General features: G+C 40.0%; 1 protein-coding gene across 3 annotated transcripts in view; it reads right to left on the bottom strand.

Annotated features, from left to right (window-relative positions):
- The window catches only part of GBE1 (1,4-alpha-glucan branching enzyme 1), a 169,677-nt gene that overhangs the window by 150,243 nt on the left and 1,081 nt on the right, over nt 1–18,353 (bottom strand). The gene's annotated exons all lie outside the window — the stretch shown is intronic.

The following is an 18,353-nucleotide window of genomic DNA, read 5'->3' as shown; positions in this document are numbered from 1 at the left end:
AAGACCCTTGGCAGTATACGTCAGGTTTCTAAATGCAGACCAGAGCCATGGTCTCTTTCCGAGTCCTGAAATACCACACAGCTGGTGCAAGTGAACTGCTCGGTCTGCCACATGGAGTCACAGGAGCAAGAGAAGTTCATTCCAGGTTACCAGCATGTGAATTGTGAACGCTGCACTGCCTAAGTACAATAAGCAAGTCTCAGGTCTGAACTGAACAGTTTTCCCTTGCATATGCCATATGTACAGCTGAATTCAATAAAAGAGTAATCTTTGACCTGCCAGATGACTTTAAGAGAAACCTCTTATGAATACCAATTATTCCTAATTAAGTGTAAACTTTCAGATTGCTTACTGAGAAAAATCTACAATTAAAAAAAACAAAAAATTTTGCAAGCACAATAATATCTGTAATGAGCAGTATGAACAAAAACTGATATGGACAAAAAAACTGAGTTTGAACTGGTAATTCATTCCTCTTTTATAGCAGTAAAGAGTTGCTAGAGCTGCATTTCACTTCCATAATTGAGTTTTGAGTGGTGATTTAAAGAACGAAGTCAAAATTTCTTCTAAGTGACGAAGTATTCTTTATTGACAGCGCCGGATGCACGGGGGATCTCTCCGCCTAACGTGCATACCCGAACTGACAAACTATCTCCTATTTATACAGCAAAACTACAAATATTCAATTAACGCCTATACATATTCATTACCTAAACCCGCCTACTCACGCTTCTTATGCTAATTAGCTTATCAGTCCTTTGCACTTGCGCAGATTCTTCCAAGAATTGTGGGCAGGGGTCTCATGGACGTAGGCAGTGGTCCTTGGGAGGAAGGCCGTATGTCTTCCTCATAGTATACTTTTCACCCCGTCTTCCTGCACACGCTCTCTGCAGCCTTGGTCACAGTCCAAATCACAAAGCTAGCTCGATGCTAGCTGGATGCTCATGGACAGCATGCAATTCAGAGTCAGTACACAACGCACATTACTGGAGCACGCTCTTTCACAAACACAAAGCTGACCCCAAATTCTCCAGCTGACAACTTTTACCAAGAGCCCAGAAAAAATTCCTGGGGGGTGAAGAAGATGGTGAGGGGGCACACAGTACGAAGAAGGCAGACAAAACCTCACACTTCTATTAAGACCCTTTAATGACAGGCAGGCAGCTGCCAACGGAGCTGGCGCTCCCCCCCTCCCCTCTGGCCTCCCCAATCCCCGGCCCTCTGGGGAAGGGGCTTGCAGGGTTTCCGAGGCCCCAGCCCCAAGGGGGCACCAAGCCTTCCTTTAAAAGGCCTCTTCCCCCTCTTCATTTCAGTCTGGAACAAGCCCCAGCTTAGAAATCCCCAAGCAGCCAGGCCAGACGCCTGCGCACAGTTTAAGAACAGGCACAACTGCCCGTGATGCATTTCTACACGCCTAACACTTCAGGCAGCTCACACTCAGCCAAGGTTTAAAGCCATGAACACTAATAAAATCCAGTCTGTTAAAGGGCTACAGTACCGTGAAGGGAAAAGCTGTTCTTTAATTAACTCATTACTTACACATTAAGTTGTTAGGCAAAACAGGTAAGCGGTTTCAAAGCAAATATTTTGGCAAAGGCAAATGCCTATTAATTTCAGTAGAGGTGAACCTGAAGTATGGCAGCTTTTTACTAAAACAAACAGAAGACAAAGCCTACAGTTTAAAACTACTTTGTCCCTTTGCTGATCAACTTGGTCTTCCTAGACCCAGTTTCAGCATCAGGTGTCTTCCACCTTTGCTTTAAGAATGAATTCAGAGTAAGATCCATCTGTCAAGTGCTTTTCTGTTATTTGTAGGTGAGAAGCACTGAAAGCTACAGAAAACACCCCAGCTTTTATAAAAATCATTAATTTAGGTTTTATTCTCCCAGAAACCAAAATAACACTGGAAGAAAGTTTAGCTTGCATTCATATAGCTCACTCCAGAGTCCATTCAGAGTGAAAGCAACCAACCAAAAGAGCACACACAACCATCCCACCCCCCAAATAAAATGTTACCACGCACAGTGCCCACATCAAATCCATGAACTCATCCCCTGGACACAGCTGAATAGCCAAAATCATCTTATTCCATTAAAAACTTCGTAGACCAAATGGTGCCACATTATACAATTGCTTGCAGTTTTATCTTGTGTTTGTAGTCTCCCTTAGAAACTGGAAGGTCCCGTCCCACCACCCCCATGCACACTGACCACATCCTCTTACTGCCTCATCCCCAGCAGCGCTCATGGAAACTCCAGGTTTTAGTATTATGCAATATATTCTGATTCATATATTTTAACAACACTGAAATAGTACGAGTTAGAACAATAATATGATTACAAGGTACATTTTCTTCCAGAAATACTCTTGTTCTGGAAGTTTAAGATACAACCCAGATGCACCATAAGTGTTAAAGATTAAAGAAACCATGCAGAAAAAAATCATTCCTAGCTTACTACCAAATATGTAGGCTTTTAATCATCATCTAAGTCTGATTACAAAAAAAGAAGTAAGGTAAAAATAAATGTTCTGGAGGGAACTTCCTTCCAGCACCTTGTGGGCTAATCAAATGCTGCACTTCGGAGCAAAAGAAAAAAGTATTAGGAGCCGTGGAGTCCTGAGATCCCCCAGAGAATATGAAATTCTGGTTTGGACACCCCAAATACACACTACAGATTACTCCCTGTCTAAGAAGTACAAAACTAAGTAGTGCTTGTAAGCAAAATTAAAAATGGTGACAGCAGTATGAATGAAACAACAAAGGGAAACAGCAAATAGTAGATGCAATGCCGAATATTGTCAAGACCTGAAAACGCGTTTAGAAGTTTACAAATTTTACCTTTCCGTAAGTTTAGTTAACTTTCCGTTAACTAAAAAAATATTTTGACAACACAAAAATTCCATGATTGTTGAAAAAAAAAAAAAAAAGACTTCTTTGCAAGGTATACTGAATGCCACCAGTTGTGGGAAATGTTTAGAGTACTGACATGAGCATATTTAATACACATTTTACCATAAATAATGCTGAAACTGTTCTTGTAGAATTTGACAGCGGTGTTTTCTGGAATTTAACAAAAAGCAGTTAAGCAATTCCACCTACTAATGCAGATTTCTTAGCAATACCTAGTCAGGATATCAGAACAGTAAGAATTATTGAAGTGACACTGAAATACACCATTATTCTACCTGAAGGTTTACAGGTATTTTACTCACATATAGATGATACAATGATGCAATTTCTTAAGTTCCCTGCATTTGACCAGCTCTCATCAGCTAACAAAGCAGAGCACAAAGGAACCAGCCAGGAGAAGCAATACTCCATTACAAATGTTATTGAGAGTTGCGTGTGATCTACAATTACCATGTCACTGCAATAACCATCATGAGGAGTAACACTCCACACTGCAATTACAACCTGTTTGTTCCAATCATCTTATAACCACCCTATTATTTAAAAAATAAAAATAAAATCCTACCCATCTAGGAACAACTCACACACCGTGCACTTCTTCATAGCAGGAAAAGAGAAAAACAGCAGCAAAGTCGGAAAAAGAGAAAAACAGCAGCAAAGTCAGAAACTTTCTGACAGAGTTGCAAGCCTCGCGTTTTGTCAGTCTCTCGAGGTGGTCTGGAAAAGGGGGAATGGTTTTAAACCAAAAGAGAGTAGGTTTAGGTTAGATATAAGGAAGAAATTCTTTACTCTGAGCAACCAGGTTGCCCAGAGAAGCTGTGGATGCCCCATCCCTGGAGGTGCTCAAGGCCAGGCTGGATGTGGCCTTGGGCAACCTGGTCTGGTGGGAGGTGTCCCTGCCCATGGCAGGGGGTTGGAACTGGGTGGTTTGTAAAGTCCCTTCAAACCCAAACCATTCTATGGTTCTGTGATCAAAAACGTTAAAGCTAGTGTTTGGAGCTCATCAGACATGGAAAATGTCTTAACAGAATGACAACACGTTTCTCTGTGCCAAAAGAAAACAAGCATCAGCTTTCAATCTTTGCATCAAGGTGGTAAACAAGTGGCTTTAGCATCTTTAAAGTTTTTTCTTCTGTTTCTGACATGTTTCTGTCTCACCATCCTGTTCCAAGTAGTAGCACTCATTGGAGATACCAGATAGAATAATGCTACCTAAACAAAACAAACACCACAAACAAAATACAAGCAATTTCTGATCTTTATTCTGTTTCTTCTCAAGAAGTCATCATCACTCTGAATCATGACTTATGGAACCCCAAAGGCTAAATCATTAACCTGTTCAGCTCAACAACATGTATTGTGAATTTATTAAATACCGTAACAGACGTGATGGTAAAAGCACCATGTTCAACACCTATCATGAAAAAATACTGGTGGAGTGACTGCCAAAAAAGGCTCCAAAGAGTGTGAAAACCTTCTCTCCCCAAACAAGTCCCAGGTTTCTTACAGTTCCTGGGAGACAACCCACAAGGTCTGAGAAAGACAATGAAGGAAAAGTTCTGAAACAGAATAAGGGAACAATAAAACAAATAATTCTGACTTTCTCAGCATATGCGTTGTTTTAAACAAGCAAGGACTAGATGGGTGAAATCTAGTTTGGAAAGTGTCAAAAAATACACAAATTACTGCTCTGTTGTTTCCCCTAGAGTGGCTATACAATGTAGCTTGAATGGACAAGCCTTATTAAGCACTGAATAAGAACTGTGACAAAGTCTCAGTGACATTTTTAGAACTACTTAACCAGCCAACAAGCGCTCAGAGCTATGTGGCACAGTCAATGATACCAAGAGCAGCCCTTGAAATTCATGGCCCACAGTAACCTGTAGAACCAAATACACAAAGTCCAATCTATTTCTCCTTCATAAAGTCCACATTGCACAAGTATGGTATCAAAACATGTACTTCAGTTACTCACAGCTACATTGAAAGAACTCAAGCAAACACACCTAGAAGCCGTCACTGATCTTTTAAAATATGAAGACAATTGTTCTAAAACCAGATTTACATTAAAAGTGCTTGTTGTTATATTAGCAAATGCTACTTGGTAAGCAGTATCTTTTTTGCTGACAAAGTCCTCAGTGAGCATGCAGTTAAACCACTGAATTTGTCAAAATAAGTTTTGTCTAGGTTGGAAAGGGCATCAGCAACAGTTGGAACTACAAAAACCACACTCTTGCACCTATAAGCTGGACTGACAGTGCAACCATTTCTCTAATATTGCATGTTGTGCTGGCCATGTCTTTAAGAGAGCTACTTCAGTATCTGCCTTTTTGTTTTTGTTGTTGTTGCCCTGCCAAGTAATGCATTGATTATCCAACCTATAACACAGAACTAAGCATTTTTGAGAAAATACCGTTTCAATTGAATTACGTTAACTGACTAGACTTTGAAAACTGCACCAATCCCTGCTATGTAAGGACAAAAAAGATGTTTAGAGGAACTTTTGGAAAAGAATCAGGTCTTGACAGAGTTAACATTTCCTACTTCTATAGGGCCTGGAAGATGTTTGTATCATAAGCCATTATAGTCAGTGTTCTGCAAAAACACTTAACAGATATAATTGCTATTTGCAGCTACCTCCATTTTAAGCTGGAAACCAAAGTCAACCATGGCTACTGCTGAATGCTCAGTCTGATGCCTATTTTGATGTCGGCACATGTTATTAGGAAAGGGAACACACTGTTTCAAGAGCAACATTCAAAGGCCCAAGTTCAGATAGTTTTGGTTCTGATACTAAAAAGCTTGTTTTGTTTTTATTTAAAATTTCCTATTCGCTGTTAAGCAAAAAAAAAAAAAAAAAAAAAAGAGTAAATAGCTAAGCCAAAATATAGAAGGGCTGCCAGGCATACTCAGAGACATCACTTCTTATCTTATAATACTTACTCCATAGCTTCAGGATCCAAAGTAGATCAGGAGACATCATACAAGTGTTAATCTGCTCATTGTTATTGTACAGCAACAACTTTCCTGGTTTACTGGCTGTGATAAAGTAGTTGCCACCCAAGAGCTTCCAAACATGCTAAATTTTGAAGTAACAATGATCATCAGGTCTAATCTAGTACCTAATTTTCTAGTAAACCCTTTCACTTTATTCTCAAAAGTCACAAGGTATAGGTGAAACACATACATCTCTGTATGGAAACTGACTTAATTTTTACCAGTTATGGAACCTACAGATATCTTCTACCAGCTCAAGGTGTCAAGTTAACTTCTGTACTATGAAAGGTACTGCTCTTTATTTTTGAACAAGAAGGTATCAAGATTCAGTTTTCTGCAGCCATTAGCTTCATCAAGTAACTTGTACTATCTTAATCTCTGGAGAAAAAAATCTGATAAGTAATCTCATTTTGAACAATGCACACAAGAAACCTGTTGAAACACGGTACTCAGAGGCCCGCAGAAGACACTGTACTTGGGAAGCCTGATGAACAGGTCCTGTCTGCACTACTGGGCCTTGTATTTGAGGCTTGAGAAGCCTGCACATCAGCATGCGTACCCAGCCACCACCTGGGAACCTGGGAGGGGGTGCCCCATGCCAACCTGTGAGGACAAAGTCAATTTGAAGTTACCTTATAATTAAAGGCTTATCTTTGGCCTTAAAACATTCTCATATCTGCTTCTGAAACAGAGTAGTTCTTCCATAAATCTTAAAATCAGAAGAGACAGCTTGCACCATAATCAACATTTACTTCATGGCATGTTCTGGGGGTAGAAAGGTCAAATTTATATACAAGGAACAGTTAAGTTTCACCACATAGCATCAGTACCCAGCATTACCATTCTATACAATCATTACTCCATAGATTAGATTTGGTTGTTAACACCTGTAACTTCCTTCAGTCTAGCTCTCCTTCTACAGACTGAAGCTTTTCATCCATATTCTACCTCAGCAACATTTAAAGACAGTTAGATATTTCATAGATCACACTTTCATACGCTGACACTACAATCCCAGGCCTTTCCCATAAAACTGCATCACACCAGAGTTGGTATTTTTAACTTTTAAGGAAAGTACTGCATACAACTACCATAAAAATCACACAGCATCTAAAACTGTGTGAACTTTTTTATTTATTTCAGGGTAACAAGTAGGAAAAAGGGTTTTTGTCCAAAATGTTTAGATGATATGAAGAAAATCCAAAGAAGTTCAGCAAATAAATCTACAAGCTAACAAGCATCATTTACAATTTTCTGTCTGAAAGAGCTAATCATTATAATCACATTCAAATTACACTGCAATAGCATTACTATTAAAAGTCTGTTTACTGCTATCTAAAAGACACGGTTAGAAGACGGATTTTTTTTTCTTAAATATTTCCCAATTGTTGTAAACAGGATTAAAATAAGTCAGCAATATTTTGAAAAAAATCTTCAGATGTTTATGAAATCAAGCATTAAGGAACTCTCGTTTGAAGACTCCTATCAAATATGCCATAGATTAAGACTATGAACTCCATAACCCATAGTTAAACTTGCCATGAACCGACTGGAGGCTGGATACGTGCACATGCTAGCTGGAAACTCCTTCAAAGAAGGGTTGGTGGGTGTCTGCATGTACATTATGTGCATAAGTGCAACTTACAAAAAAACACTTCATTTTCCCCAAAAGCTGTAAAGGAAGGTCTACAGCAAACATAAGAGGAAAAGTTTGTTTTCCCTCTAAATTAAGAGCTGATTTTTTTTTCTTAGAATTTTCCACACACTAAGATAATCTAAGAAACAGTTAACAGCAGGTCAGGTGGCATCTTCACACAGCCCAGGGTGGTGAGGCACTGGCACAGGCTGCCCAGAGAGGCTGAGGATGCCCCATCCCTGGAGGTGCTCGAGGCCAGGCTGGATGCAGCTCCGGGCAGCCTGCTCTAGTGGTTGGCAACCCTGCCCAGAGAAGGGAGGTCGAAACTATATGATCTTTAGGGTCCTTTTCAACCCAGGCTATTCTATGATTTGATGAGAAGTACACAGAATAAATTTGATCTCTGTCAAAAGAAATAGTCCTTTGCCAACAGACTATGCTTCATTTAAAACCTCACATATACATCCAAAGAGCCAATGCCATTGGAAATACTAAACATATACCATCTACTCATGAAAATTGAAATATTTTAATAATAGTAATAATAAAAACTTGGAAAATAATATAGTAAAGGAATATAACCAGGAATATTTACACTAGGGATATCAATGACAATAGGTATCAGATTATATAAACAGTCAGACTTACTAGCTTAGTCAGAAACATCTCAGGGCATGTTAGCCTAAAATATCCAAGATAACTGCTTAAGACTATTCCATACAACAGAATTTATCAAGCTTCTATTATCTTTTCTGGAATAGCAGTTACAGCACAGTCAGGTACCCCCTAAGGCTGCTAGACTCCTATGTTTATGCAATTAATTCACTCTAGATGGGCAATTTTTGAACAGCATGATTTTAACAGCAGCCTTTTAGACAACTCCCCCAGCCCTCCTGCTTTTCTCCAAAGCATCTTACCAAATGTTTTTGGCTCATACAGCCAAAAACCTTAGATCCGATGAGGCTGCATTTGTATATGACCATGGGCAATGCCTGGAGGCACACATCCTGCACATGCAGCCTGCCTACTTTGACCCATAAGAAAAAAAACACCCTCAAAAGAGATGTCTGGCCCCACACACAGTTGGCACAGATGGATTTATGGAATGGGAATGCATTGCTTTGTCAAAAATCCCCATGCTGACTGTAATCATCTCATAACAGTGTGATGAGTACTAAAGTGTTATTTTCTTCTTATCATCCAACACAATCTCTCAAAGAGATTGTATCTAATTCTTCTCTACCATCTTCCTCTCTGGAAAACAAGTGCAAATTAAGATTAGAACCTAAGCATTTCCTAGAAATAAAATAATAATAATAATAGTAATTCTCTTCAAGTTGCACATCCTCACAATAGTGTTTAACTACTCTTCAAGATCAATGAAGTCTGTATTTTAGCTTATCCATACCCCTATAAACCAGTTCTTGATCAAAAAGGAGGGGTTTGGTGGTTCATTTTCTTTTTTTGGTTGGTTTTTGAGCAGGTTGAACTAATACTAACATACTTGAAGTCCACATTGCTCAAGCATATTATTCTAACTGGCTTTCTTCACTTTTCTGCTTCTACCACAAAGGAAAGTATCTTTACTTCAGTTCCTCTCATCTCTATCACTTGGAAGCAGGAGCACATGGATTCCCATCTCTCTTGAAGGACTGCAGAATGTACAAAGGCAAAACCCTCATTGAATGCAAGACCAGTTCACATAACAAGGGTAGAAACTTATCTTCTGTTCTATAAACTAAGAAAGCCCTCAGAAATTCGTTTTGTATGACTAAGCATCACTCAATTACTTCTGCAGACCTTGGCTACGTTTTTGGAACTTTGCATAACCTCCTAGTAGGGGAACACCTGCGAGAGTAGGTCCACCCTTACTGGAACTTCATAACCCCCTTCAAAATTATCCTCTCTAATGCTAAGCACAGTGGCAAACATGTGAACACAAACCCAGCAACACAGCACAACAAAAGTGTAAGGACATGTGAGAACCAAAAGGATGCTGTGCCTGAACAACAGCCCAAAGGAAAGAAGGAGGGGTGTCAGATAGCATTAGAGCTACTGCTACCTGCAAGTAATATTAGACAACAGATTCAGAGCTGCACGTTAAAGAGACTGTCAGTAAGGTTTAGGGTTTTTTGTTTGTTTTTAACTATACCATGATAATAGACTAAAAGAAATTCAGTATTAGAAATACCCAGGTTAATGAAACAGTTTCAAGATGTTCACATAAGTGAAAATATATTTCAAACAAACTAGTTGACCTAGCTCATTAGACAGGTCTTCAGACATCTATTCTGAGAAAGAAGATCAAAAGCCTACACTAGATTTTAATTGTAAATAATGTCCAGATAACATTCATTGGCAAGGTGCTTCTGACAGCAACATGAGCAAAGCAGACTTTGTTGTTCTAATCAGCACATAGGCCTATTCTTTGTAGCATGGCCAGGAATCATCACTAATAACTGGCCTTCAACTTGTTAACACAAGGTGCTATAAAAGTGTCAAGTAAGTTGTCAGATACTTGGAGAAGAGGCAAGCCATATTCCAGCTTAAAACTTTTTTCAGCAGAAAAACATTTTTTGCAGTGGAAAACTGAAAACTCATGTTTTAAACATTTTAAATACAAAAACCTTATGTTGTTTCACTTGACACATTGCCTTAAGACATTATTTTCTTTTTAAGCTAATGAATAACTGTATGAAGCAAGCCTTCAGAAGTACAAAGTAAACTGAAGCAGCAGCGAGACAGGTTTTAGATCTCTGACACTGCACAAGTGGAAAGGAGTTCCTTTTGTGGAGAGACAGAAGATGAAGGAGCAGTGAGGATTAGAAGGCATAGCGGGAGTAAGTAGAGGGTAATGGGGAGACTGGAAAGAAAGAAGTGTGTATACATAAATACTGAAATCGAACAGAGGGAAAAATGCATCTTCATGAGATAGGTTGTCAGTTTAAGAAGGTCCTCTGGAATAAGAATGCCTTTTTTACAGTTTAGAAGCAGTGAAGATGCATACATCAATACCTGAATGTGAAGTATTCATCAATGCAAAGCGATTCCTTACGATAACAATGCGACAGTAATTAGACACCTGGACACATAATCCAGTGTCTTAAAGTTCCGGCCAAATTCTCAGAACCCACCCAATTTTCTCAGACCTGCTAATGCTATGTAGCTGAACTGAGGGGACCTCCAATCAGTTTTTCAAAGAGTAATTAGTTTTAATTCATATATAGAAGCAACTGCCCTGCTAACAAAATTTAAGTATATCCTAAATATTTACTGTCTTTTTTTGAACATAACAGTTATTGAGGCAATAGACAACTTCAACATTTTGTTGAGAACTATGACCATGAATGTGCTACATGTTCATCGGCCTGTGGAGCTATTTTCCCAGTGCCACCGTAGTGATGCTGAAAGGGTCTCACTGTGGTAGGAAGCAGAGCTACTTGTGTTCTCACTTGTACAGCCACAGAGATGCCAGCTCCAGGGACCCCCGATACACCTTGCTTACTAAGTCTCTTCAGCTGAAGCAGAAACTACAAGCTCTAACTTCCTCCAAATGAATCCTGCCCTTAAGCAGATCTACAAAGAATCTGTGGAGCCTGAATCCAGCCCACATGAGTCCCCCATTAAGAATCCACTGATGACAAACCCCACACCATCAGGACCATGCCTCCTTTTAGTCCTAACCAGCCAAAAACAGGAAAACAAGTTATGCATAGCATTTTCCCTGTTTTGTCTCAACACCTCCAGTGTAAGCACTTCAGAGGACATTTAATTATTTGGTTTATTGTTTGGAAATAGAGGATGTTTTAAGAGCAAAGACAAAGTACCAGGGCTGTATTTAACACTGTGAATATATCTCTCCCATTCTCAGTGGAAAAAATGTGAATGCCAGAAATACTGCAGCAGCAGCATCATGTATGTAAAGCATAGATTACCAGCTTGAGTGAAAGCCTACCATGCACACAACAGTTTATTACCCAGCAAAAACAACTGGAGCCTGTGGGGAGGCTGCCCAACTCTAGCAATTGCCAGTGCAAAAAAAAAAAAAAAAAAAAAAAAAAAGTGCAGGTAACCAAGTCCAGTGAAGACAGGATTTGTGTTGGCCATCAGTGGTTCCAGATCCTTGAGCAAGGACAAGTAAAACAAGCAGACAGTTACCAGTACAAGAAACCCACCCTGCAAAGCAGTTACCTAGCACCTTCCCCACTCCCTAACTGCATCCTTTTTAAGTGTATTCCCAAGACTATTCACATTCCTCATGGAAAGATTGTTATTAAAGTTTGAATCAAATCATTGTAGAAAAAGCCATAGACCTTTTCAACTATTTTCTGCTATTTAAACAGTCCCACAGGAAGAACAGGTTTCTCAGCTGAACCCCTCAGAGTGGCTCAAAACTCCAAGAGGCCACAGCTCAGTCTTTATAACAGGTCCTTTACTGCATGCCCTGTGCTTGGCCAGTGCAGCCTGGAATGGACAAGAAGCCATCACACCAGCAAGTATGTGCCTTGTTTTGCAGTCAGTAGCACTGTAGTGCCTGAGAAGGAGCATCCTTCATTGTCAGCACGTCAATGACAGTTCCAACCTGCATTGCGTCAACATCTTCCTAACATCATCTTAGTATTTCCTTCAAGAATCTCAGCTCCTAGTCTTAGCCAATAACATTAAGATCTAAATATGTGGCTATTGCACATGTTCTGCTCATCCCATCTTCTTAAAATCCTAATTAATCCAATGGCCCTACTTTTTGATGCTTCTGGTTTTAGGCTACTATTTCTTCTAAGTCTTTTGGATTATACTTGAGCCTCAGCCCATCACAACTGCTTTCCACAACAGGTAAAGCAAGTAAACTTCAGTGCACTGCAAAGTTGTGTAACATCAGATGAGAGCTAGCTCGAGACAAACTTCCAAACATCTCTATGTTCATCATGCTCAGGTACTTCCTCTCACAGGCCTACAAGTTCAGGCCATCAATTATGCAATTGGCTGAGCTTGTCAGGGTTGTTTACCCTAATGCACAAGACCATTCTAAAGAGTACAGTAATACAGAAGCGTATAACCCATTGAATTGGCAAGTATTGTTTTCTGCACTGCTCTAGAATCATTCTGAGTAATTCAACAGAAATCTGCCGTACTTATGGGACGCCAGAAGAAAAAAGAAAGGACAGCAATGTATGTTATCCAGATTTCCACCTCACTCCCAACATTACCCATGACTAGGATGCCATCCAAGTAACTCTTCTCAGCCATCATTCCCAAACTTTTGAGACTCTAACAGGTGCCTTCCCACTCAGTCCTATCGAAACTAATTCCATGCCTTTTCATTTCCTCTTCAAGTACCCACTACTATGTATCTCTGAAAGTAGAAAAAATGGAAAAACATAGTAAAGCAGCAGTAACCAGATAGTTGATAGAAACAAACTGGGGAATGGCAAACACTTCCCTACTGGAAGGGTGGTGGTATCTAAGAACACCACCAGAAACCTCTAAGCCAATTGACAGATACCTTGTTAATTGATCCAGCTACTAAAGCCACTGAGTAGATGTCCCAGGCAATGAAACACTCAGCAACACCTTAAAAGAAATGGGACCTTCCCTTTCTCTCACAACCCATGCCTATGATCAAGCACTATGGCAGGTGTTTTGCCTAGCTGAACAAAACAACATCCTTCTTGAAGCTTTAGTCAAGATAAAGACTGAATCTATGCAGTAGTACATTTTTACTCATTTACTCTATAAACTGAACTATTCAAAACATAAGCTTTCACTGAGGACTATATAGCTAGCAGATTAAAGAGGGAGTTGCAGGGGCTACTAAAATATAATAAGGCATGCACGTTGTAACAGCTGAAAACTCTAATGGGCAGCATTTTCTAATACCAGTTTGTAACTCCATAATATACAATTACACCACAGGCATTAATGGTTTTAATTGAGCCAATTATGTTCTAAGAGGTAAAAGACTAAAAATACATACTAAATTATACAAAGTCTTTAGCCTAAATAACACTTGGGAGTTAACAAAATACTTGTGGGAAAACATATCACAGATGGTCAAACAATTTAGAACAGTGATATCCTATGCAAAGGCTATCACTTGGGGTTTTTTTTTGTTAGGTTGTTTTTCTAACTAGATTCTTGTTTCAACTTCTGAACAGTGTGTCTTTAGGTCAAGGCCGAATGGTTCACTACATATAGTGAAAGAATTGCCTTCTTCGCCAAACAAAATACCCCACACAACTCAGGGTTAAAAATCAGGTATTCAGAGGAAAGGGGAATTGTAGATGTCTATTTCTCCCCCCAAAACACCATTAGCATAGATATGACCAGAGAAGTGTCAACAGAAGCCCATTTCTTCCCACTAGTCACTCATTTATCCATGGTAGTCCATACTCCACACTGACGACTTAACAAGGTCCTAGAATCATATTTTAACTAGTCCTTCTTTAGGGTAGGTAGCTTAGATCCCATCACAGCATCCAGACAGTGAAACAAAGTGTTTCAGAACACTTCCATGTTTTATAGATGCATACTGGTATGTCGTGAGATTTGGAATATTAGGGATCCTGGTCTTCAGATGAGAGCAGATGTGACTCCATAACTTTGAGAGCTAAAGCCATTACGACACTGCTAGCTGTCTTCCTGTCCTGAGTCAGGTAGAGATTTCTGGCCTGCATACTGGGGCAAGCTGCAGCAATTGGACCATGAGCCTCTAACGGAGGGGAAGAGAGAACATCCACTTCTAATCCATTACTAAATGGATGTTAGTTTACAGAGAGATTTTGAGACAGTTTGAGATTTTTTTTCCTCCTTTCTTAGGTCAAGGCAAAAAGAAGCCTGGAAATCTGGCAAAACGAGGAGGACAACACTTGTAGAATGGCTCTGTTGTAAAGAGTGAGCCAGCTGTGTGCACTGCAAAGCCCACCTACACAAGCCCTGCACACTGAGATGTATCTTACTTTATTCAGATCCCTTTCCTTTGGAGCTACTCATTGCTTTATCACTGTCATAGGTAAGTTATATCCAAGCAGAGCTACCTATAAACAGAGTTTTTGAATGAAAATTGAACGAAAAAGCACACGGTATCTGGGAGCAAGAACATTCAATGAGATCACTTGAGGAACACTGCAGATCACTGATTCAGAAGCTGCAGACCACTAACGTGGGAGAACACAGCTTGAACGGGGAGGAATTCAGCAGTGTCACCTTACAGCTAGTAATATCTAGGGTTGATTAGACTTTGCTGCAAAGAGCTTTGGTTGTAGTATCGAGCATTCAAAGCCAAACCCAGGTTAGGCAGCTTTGACAGTGTCTGCTAATCAGGGTTTAAAGCCCTCTCAAACACAGATGACCTATCTTCTATACGAATGAAGGACTAGTAATATCAAGACCATTTCTGCAGCAAGTACTTCTAAATGGCTATATGCGAAATTATTTAAGATGCTCATCTCCTCCTAGCTGTACCATGTATGGCTGGCTCCATTTCACTTATCTGCCAGAGCAAATTAAAAATTCAGAGGTAGAGCACATTATGTAAGCAGAAAACATCACCTCCTTCAGCAACAAACTCTGTGTCCAAACAGATACGAAAACTACAAATACCTCTTAAGATCATTTGAATGCTACAGCTACAATCTTTAAGGTTGTGTTAGGGAGCTGTTTCCAAACAGCGTGAGCCAAGGAATTTAAGTGCATACCTGAAGACATATTTCAAAGTAATAGAAAGGTCTATTTACCAGAAAATGAAACAGAGCAATTAATAGTAACCATTAAGAAAGTTAATGTTAATGTAGTCTTATTCTAGTCTCAAAGAGCCAATGTAGTAGTTGAGAACTTTAGACAGATTTAATTTCCAGTGTAGGATGTCTTCCTTGCTTACCAGGCGAATCATGGCAAATCAAGACAGAAGAAAATGCAGTTGATAAAGGACAGAAGGCTAAAATCTTGCACGCTATTAACATAATGCATCCATTCCTTCTTTAAAGAAGGCCCTTCCTTCATGCTAAATTGTCACAAATAAAACCCACGTAAATATTTGCTGTCAACTCCAGGTAACATACAAATATTTTCTGTTTCTTCGTATGAAAGATGCTCCCATTCCTTCCACCACTACAACCCAACAAAAATAGATGCATCGTAACAGCTATGCTTTTTATCTCAACATATTTTTTTTATTATTATTAATGTATAGGAATCACGTACAGAAGCAGTCACATGAGCAGAGGTACTTTTCTTAAGGTAAGCTTGCCTGAGATGGTTAAGCAGCTCTGCTTATTATACTACACATTTTTATACAAATAAACATATACACAGACACACTAAACTGGCACACAGTTTAAATCAAGACATCTGAAAGAGATGTGTTGCATTAAAATTAGACTATTCTTGTTACTTTAAGTGTCCCAGTCCAATAATTCATTTTTTTATTTTTTTGGATTTTAAATTCTTGAGAAACAAAGTCAGCTGTCTAAGTCATGATGTTATATTTGAAGAGAGATTATAGAAAGCAGCCCTGAAAACCAAAAAGGTCTTCAGAACTCAAGGCAATATCATGAGTTGTTTCATCATGAATCTGGCAATTCTCAAAGTGAATCTGCATAACTGCATCACTGTGCAGAATCCAGGCTAATGCAAGTACAGCCCATGTACCCTTCAGTACCGCCCTCTCCCCGCTGCCCAATAAATAAAAAAGGACACAAAGATCTGGGCCTTAGGCACGGTGCCATGTGGCACAGTCACCTCTCCGGGGAAGAAGGGGCACAGCCCAGGGTAGGAGAGGTGCATGTGAGCTCCAGCAGGACAGGCTTGAGCCTGGCAAAGCATGGGTGCTCAAGGACAGGCTACAGCCTCTAGAAAGCAAGCAAGCTTCTTGTTCTTTGTCCAGCTTCTACTACCTATGGCACACAGGCAGAGCCTGACAGCTGGTGTCTTCTGACTACAAAAAAGCTAACCCTGGGGAGGTGTGAGTGGCACGTGCCTGCTTACAATCTTGAGCTACCAAAGGGGCAGGTGGGAGGGGAAATGCTTGGAGAAAAGGCTTGGCCGGGCTCCTGTCCACAGCACGCAGAAGAGAGACCTGAGACAGACAGGAATTCAGCAAGGGAAGTTGCAGCATTAAGACATAAGAAATCTTCACAGCAAGGATAGCCAAACACTGGGACGGGCTGCCCAAGGAGGCTGTGGAAACACATACTCAGAGATACAGCACAACCCTACACAGTCTTGCACAACCTGATGCAACACCAGAAATAGCCTCGCTTTAAGCAGGAAAATAAGCCGTCACAATGAAGTTAGCTGTGTGTCTTGTAATGACCATGCAAAAAAAGTTATGAAATTTTCCACTAGCAATCTAGGCTAATGTGATGCTACAGATAAACAGCAGGCAGACTCCTGCCCAACGGGTGAGCCAACAACTTGCTGATGCCACAGCCAGAAATAGAGCCCAAATCTTTTATATCCCCTCCACCCCTCCAGTCTTTAGAAGAATACATAGCCAGTATGCGAGGAAAAGGAAGGGTTATTTTTGTGGGGGTGTGCACAAGACATAGTAAAAAGATCTCAGATGTGTTTAAAAAAAAAAAAAAAAAAAAAAAAAAGCCTGTTTCTCAGACATCCATAATCCTCTGTCAAAATCTCCAGTTTTCATTTCTCTAGGTTATACACAGTGTGCTAGCTGTCAGGACTGAGGGGGAATTTTGTGGATTAATTAGTTTGCTTAATGTGTCAACATCATTATAAGCTTTAAGAAATTTAGACTACTACACAAAGCACTCATACGTATTGTATTTGACCAAATGTTTTCTACTCCTTTCTCAAAACTTCCCAATCCAAAAAAAAAACAACAACAACAACAACAAAAAAACACTTTCAGTGCCGGAGGGTGCCAGGCAAAAGATCCCTCTCCCGTCCCTTTTGTCAGGAAAAATTCAATGTAGAGAACTGACGAACTGCCTGCACTTTTGTTTAAGCTATTCTAATGGAAAGACAGGCTACTAGGAAGGCAGAGGTAGAGAAGGCCTGCCCATAATATCAGAAGGAATAACGAACTTAACCATTCAGGAGTTGCGTGGTACCATTTCCATCCGATTTTCCTACTCTGGAAGAATTACTAATATCACAACGCAAACTAAGAACTGGTCCTCCCACCCTAGCTGTGACCACAAGGCCAGGGCAAGGATCTGAGTTGATCAGATAATACGCACATCTGCTTCACAGCTGCCTCATCACAGCCTTTCCTACACTATATGAGGCATATTAATTCACTGGGTTGCTTAATGATATGGCCCACAAATGCAGAATCAAGCTTTAAGTCACCACTCAAAATAACTGCTATCCTTCTAGAGGCACAAGAACATATCATCAATAGGTTTTAAGATTATACGTGCAACTTTATTTTGTACATATGCTTGGAGCTTCAAAAGGTAAATACATTTCTGCTTCTAGAAAGCTTGCCAGGTTTTATTTTCCTTCACACTTTTACATGAAGGATTAGTTACGCGAATGCCATATCATTATGTAACTGTACTAAATCCATACGGTATGCAACTCAAGGACTGCTTTCAGTTCTAATTCCCATCTCAGAAGGGAAGATACAGAAAACATGGCAAAGAATGGGTCGTGGGACACCTTCAGGTAACAGCCAGCTGAAGGCATCAGGATGCCTCAGCCTGGCGCTCAGACCACAGAGCTCCACACCACACAGATCTCAGACGCTGTTCCTGGAAGCTGGGATGAGCATTGCACGACAAGTACGCAAAAGTTTTGCCAACTGTGTTCAGCACTGCCGTGCTATTCCCTGAAATGCAAACACTG

The sequence above is a fragment of the Oxyura jamaicensis genome, chromosome 1 (assembly GCF_011077185.1).
Source record: "Oxyura jamaicensis isolate SHBP4307 breed ruddy duck chromosome 1, BPBGC_Ojam_1.0, whole genome shotgun sequence".
In the NCBI taxonomy this organism is placed as follows: Eukaryota; Metazoa; Chordata; class Aves; order Anseriformes; family Anatidae; genus Oxyura; species Oxyura jamaicensis.
Note: the sequence above shows the minus strand (reverse complement) of the source record. Positions and strands in the feature narration are given on the sequence as shown.